This window comes from Carlito syrichta, unplaced genomic scaffold, assembly GCF_000164805.1.
Source record: "Carlito syrichta isolate Samal-C Ts95f unplaced genomic scaffold, Tarsius_syrichta-2.0.1 Scaffold306948, whole genome shotgun sequence".
In the NCBI taxonomy this organism is placed as follows: Eukaryota; Metazoa; Chordata; class Mammalia; order Primates; family Tarsiidae; genus Carlito; species Carlito syrichta.
Genome location: NW_007251044.1, coordinates 57,250 through 63,090, shown reverse-complemented (window position 1 = coordinate 63,090; position 5,841 = coordinate 57,250). Strand labels below are relative to the sequence as shown.

The following is a 5,841-nucleotide window of genomic DNA, read 5'->3' as shown; positions in this document are numbered from 1 at the left end:
TCCACTCACCTCAGCCTCCCAAAGGCACGGGATTACAGGCTGAGCCACTGAGCCCGGGTGGGTGTGTGTTTTGAGCAACAGGGAAAGGCTGAGGGAGAAGCAGGGGTGCCACCCTGAAGAGCTTAGATGAGGAAGGGAGTGGACAGGATTTATGGGAAGCACAGAAGGGGGCAGGTGATGTCAGGGCTCCTGTCTTAGCCCCACCCACTCAAGGAAACCCTTGTTACCTGGTCTCTCCCCCTTCCTGGTCTCTTCCTGTATGTCCCCTAGCCACCCCTCCCTGTCCTTTAGAGAGGTTTCTTCCCTCCTGAAGGGCTTCTCTCTCTGTCTCTCTCTCTGTCTCTCTCTCTCTCTCTGGCGTTGGAGTCTCCCTCCATCGCCCAGGCTGGAGTGCAGAGGCACGCTCACAGCCACAGCAGCCTCGACCTACTGGAATCAGGCAATCCTTCTGCCTCAGCCTTCCAAGTAGCTGGAACCACAGGCATACGCCACCATGCCTGGCTGATTTTTTGATTCATTACAGAGATGAGGTCTCGCCAAATTGCCCAGGCTGATCTCGGACCCCTGGGCTCAGGCAGTCCTCTCGCCTCCACCTCCCAAAGTGCTGAGATGACAGGCATGAGCCGCCACGCCTGGCCACTCTTTTCTCTCAAGCCCCCAAGACAGTGGCTCACGAGGCAGGCCCCTGGCTGGGTACTGCAGTGGAATAAGGCAGCTGAGGGGAAGGGAGCGTTCACCCAGCAAATGTCTTCCGAGGCTTCCCAGAGACCAGGCCCTGTGCTGGGCCATGCTGGGGACCCAGAGGAGTCAGACCTTGCTCTGCCTTCCAGAAGTCCCTGGCTGGTGAGGGAGGCAAACACATGCCAGACGGCACCAGACCATGGGTCCAAGGGCAACAGCTATTGGAGGGACTCAGGGGAGGGAGAAGGCCACAGCTGGAAAAATATGGAGGGGCAGAAATGAATACTTTTGTTGTCATTCCCTTGTTCCCCCAGCTGATGTGTGGAGGCAGCAGACAGCCATGAATGAGCAGCTAAATCTGTTCTCACAGTCACCTTCCCCACTGGGCAGGAGGTGGTCACTCCTGTGTCTCCCTGGTGTACAGAGGCCACCAGTGTGGAGCCCCAGTTAACAGTGGGGTTCTGGAGCCAGCCTGCCTGAATTTGAGCCCTGGCTGTGTCCCACCTGGCCAGCTGTGCCACCTTGGGCAGGTCGCTTCACCTCTGGGCCTCGCTTCCAGCCATCATAGAAAGAGGTGGAAACAGCACCTGCCTCAGAACGTTCTTTGAGTTCCTTTATTTGTTTTTTCAAGAACGTGTTTTGAGCACCTACTCTGTTCCAGGAGCTCCTGAGTGCAGAGACACAGCAGGAGCTGAAAGCCAGAAGCCCTGCTGTCGTGGAATTCCCATTTTAGGAGCAGGACAGATGGCAAACAAGATAGAGACCCATGATGCATGCAAATCTCTGGAGGTTTTTTTATAACAGCGATCATTGGGCCCCACCCCAGGGCTCCTGATTCTAGGTCCATTGCAGCCTGACAATTAGCACCTAACAAGTTCCCACTTGAAATTCATGCTGCTGGTCCTGGGCCGCTCTCTGGAGACTCTGGGAACTGATCCAGTGAGCCAGACAGCGATAAGTGCCAGGGAAAGGGGCTAGAGGGTGCCAGGAAGGGGTGGCCATGCACTTTTGTGTGTGTGTGTTAGAGTTGGGGTCTCACTGTGTCGTCCAGGCTGGAGTGCAGTGACATAATCATGGCTCACCGCGGCCTTGACCTCCTAGGCTCAGGTGATCCTCCCAACTCCGTCTCCCGAGCAGCTGGAACTACAGGTGTGTGCCACCACGCCTGGCTATTTTGTTGTTGAGATGGGGTCTCGCTATGTTGCTCAGGCTGGTCTCAAACTCCTGGGCTCAGGCGATCCTCCCGCCTCCGCTTTCCAAAGTGCTGGGATTACAGGTATCAGCCACTGCATCTGACTAGCACTGCACTTTTTTTTTTTTTGAGTTGGAGTCTCACTTACTCAGACTGGAGTGCAGTGACCGCTACCGGCCACTGCAGCGTCGACCAGCTGGGCTCCAGCGATCCTTCCGCCTCAGCCTTCCAAGTAGCTGGAACTACAGGCACGCGCTACCATGCCCAGCTAATTTTTAAAAAATTTATTGTAGAGATGAGGTCTCGCCAAGTTGCCCAGGCGGGTCTTGAACCCGTGGGCTCAGGCAATTCACTCACCTCGGCCTCCCAAAGTGCGGGATTACAGGCTGAGCCACCGAGCCCTGCTGTAGCACTGAACTTTCAAACAGACCTCACCTGGTAGGTGACATTTGAGCAAAGACCTGAAAGAGGGGAGAGATACATGGGTACATCTGGGAAAGAACGTCAGGTCTCTGAACAGCCTGTGCAAAGGTCCTGAGGTAGGACCAAGTGTTTAAGGAATGGAAGGCCAGCGGCTGGAGCTGAGTGATCGATAGGGACAGGGGAGGAGGTGGTGCAGAAAGGGAATGGGGCCCAGGTTGTGCAGGACCTTGGGGGCTACAGTGAGGAGTTTGCTCTGATTCTGAGAAGGGAGTTGGGCAGGCTGTGGCCCTGGAGACCGGAGGATCAAATGCATTGGTACGCAGTCCCTCCAGCTGCTGTGTTGAGACTGCACTTTTGGAGTGGAATGAGGGAGCCCTGGGAGCAGTTTGTGCATCCATTTCATATTTCCCAAATGCCCTCTGTGTGCCAGACACTGTTACTGGCTCCTGGGAGACACCGGTGGAACAACTGCTCCCTGCCCGAACATCGAGGTCCTGAGGCAGCAGAGAAGTACAGACAGCAGTGCCACAATAAAGACACAGGTGGGCTCACGCCTGCGGTCCCAGCACTCTAGGATGCCGAAGCAGGAGGATTACCTGTGCCCAGGAGTTCAAGACCAGCTTGGGCAACATAGCGAGACCTTGTCACTACAAAAAAGTCAAAAAATTAGCCAGGCATGGTGAAGCACACCTATTGTCCCTACTACTTGGGAGGCTAAGGAGGAAGGATCGCCTGATCCCAAGAGGTCAAGATAGATATGAGCTGAGATGGTTGTGATCGTGCCACTGCATTCCAGCCTGGGCAACAGAATGAGGCCCTGATTCAAGAAATAAAGACGTGGGTGTGCACTGGGCACAGTGGCTCACGCCTATAATCTCAGCACTTTGAGAGGCAGAGGCAAGAAGATTGCCTGTTCTCAGGGGTTTGAGACCAGCCTGAGCAACATGGTGAGACATTGTCTCTACAATAAATCAAAAAGTTATCTGGGCATGGTGGTGCCTGCCTGTGGTTCTAGCTACTCAGAAGGCAGAGGCGGGAGGATTGCCTGAGCCCAGCAGGTTGAGGCTGCGGTGGCCATGGGTGTGCCACTGCACTCCAGCCTGGGTGACAGAGTGAGACTCCAACTTAGAAAAAAAGATTATAGTACGTTCAGGCCCTCCTGTCTCACCATGGTCAGAGGAAATAAGTGGGAGCCATGCTAGGGTGGGGGGGTCAGGCTCGGCTCTGTTGAAGGTGGGACTAATGAAACTTGCAGATGGAGTGGGCATGTGTTCTGAGGGGAGGAGAGAGACTAGAGTGACTCCACAGTTGTTGGCCTGCCAGGAGCTACTGTTGACAGAGTGCAGTGACTGAAGAGATATCCCCAGGGGTTACCAGCTGGGCACCTGGCTCTGTCAGCCTGGACCTTGGACCTAAAGGCTAGCGTGGCCACCATGGGCCTTTGACCTTCAAAGCTGTGAGATTGGTGAGCCCGGATGAGGTTGAGAGAGGATGACTGTCCTTGAACCCCAGTGCCTGGCCTGCGGTGAGCTCCGTGTTTCATGGCGGCACCACTGTTGAGTGCTTGCTGCCGTAGGTTGTGAGAGCAAGGAACGGCGCTTGCCAAGCCCTTTGCGGGGCTGATCTCTTTCTGTCTCGACTGCACTAATGGAAGCCCGGATTTTGTTCCTGGTGGCACGTTCCCTCCCACCCCTGTGGCCACATTGGTGAACCAAGGCCAGTGGCCCCTTCCTGCCTCCCTCACACCAGGCCAACTCTGGCGATGACCCTGGGTTCCCATAAGCCCCTCAGCTTCCTCTGCCCTGTAGAGGTCTCTACCCCGTCATAACTCCCTGTGTCTCTGGCTAACCTGCGAGGGCCACTCAGTTTTCTTTTTCTGGGAGGTAAGTCATGTGTGTGGTTCTCACCCAAAAGGCACAAAAGGGGAGTTTCACTCGTTCGAAACCTCCTGTACACATGACCACAGCTGTACTGTTCACAGCAGCCAGAGGTGGAAACAGCCCTGGTGTCTGTCAGCAGATGAGTGGAAAACAAGGTGTGTCACATCCATACAGGGAAAAGTATCCAAGCATGAAAGGGACAAGGCAGGGGTGCAGGCTGCACCACGGGTGAACCCTGAGCCCATCGAGTGAAGGAGCAAGGCACAAAGGCCACGGATTTTAAGATTCCACTTAACGTGAATTGCCCAGAATAGACAGATCCATGGAGACAGAACGTAAGAGGAGTGCTTGCCGGGGGTGGGGCAGCTGGGCTGAATGGGGGTGACGGCAAGAGGCTGCAGGCTTGCTTTGGGGAGGATGAAAGTCCTAAAATGGACTGGTGAGGGCTGTGTGACTGCAGACAGTAAATGCCATTGCACTATATATACCTTCAATGGGTGAATTGTATTGGATGTGGATTATCTCAGTAGAGCTGCTACCAGATGACGTCTTCCTCCCACCCTGTCCCCCCCAGAAACCAGTGTCACCCATTTCTTACCTCCCCTAGAATAATGCATTAAAAGAAAATGTATTTATACATACTGTCCCGGCCACCTTATAAAATTGCTACTGTTTTTATTTTATGTATTTCCTCCCCAACTTAATATTTTGGAAAGCTTCAGACCGGCAGTTACCTCTGCCTAGATCACAGGTTGCCAGCGAGACACTCACATGCATTATCCGGGCACACATGTACACAGGCACGTGCTGTTTCTCTTTTTTGGCTGAACTCTTTGAAAGTTGTGGTCATCAGCCGGGCTCGGTGGCTCAGCCTGTAATCCCGCACCTTTGGGAGGCTGAGGTGAGTGGATTGCCTGAGCCCGCGGGTTCGAGACCCGCCTGGGCAACTTGGTGAGACCTCATCTCTACAATAAATCAAAAATTAGCCGGGCATGGTAGCACGCGCCTGCAGTTCCAGCTACTTGGAAGGCTGGGGCGGAAGGATCGCTGGAGCCCAGCAGCGAGGCTGCAGTGGCCGGAAGCGGCCACTACACTCCAGTCTGGGTGACAGAGTGAGACTCCAACTCAAAAAAAAAGAAAGTCGTGGTCATTATAATTCACCTCCAAAAACTCCAGTCAGTATCTCTTAAGAACAGGGATATCTGCCTGTGTCAGTACAGTGTAATTTCATAATTGAGCAATGTGAGGTGAAACATATAGTTACCTGTTCGCCCCGTTGTCCGTGTTACAATCCTCATAGCCAATTGCAGGGGGGTTTTTTTGTTTGTTTTTTTTGAGTTGGAGTCTCACTCTGTCACCCAGACTGGAGTATAGTGGCATGCTGATGGCCATTTTAGCCTTGACCTGCTGGTCTCAGACGATCCTTCTGCCTCAGCCTTCCAAGTAGCTGAAACTACAGGTATGCGCCACCATGCTCAGTTAATTTTTTCATTTAGTGTAGAGACAAGGTCTCACCAAGTTGCCGAGACTTGTCTCCGCCTCCCCAAGTGCTGGAATTATAGGCCTGAGCCACCGTGCCTGTCTTGCAGTTTTTTAATCCAAGTTCCAGCCTAGGATCACACACATTTAGTTGTCATGACAACTTTTTTTTTTTTTTTTTTTTTT

General features: G+C 53.5%; 1 protein-coding gene across 2 annotated transcripts in view; it reads left to right on the top strand.

Moving 5' to 3' along the window:
• POLD1 (DNA polymerase delta 1, catalytic subunit) overlaps positions 1-5,841 on the top strand; it is a 26,438-nt gene that overhangs the window by 1,048 nt on the left and 19,549 nt on the right. The gene's annotated exons all lie outside the window — the stretch shown is intronic.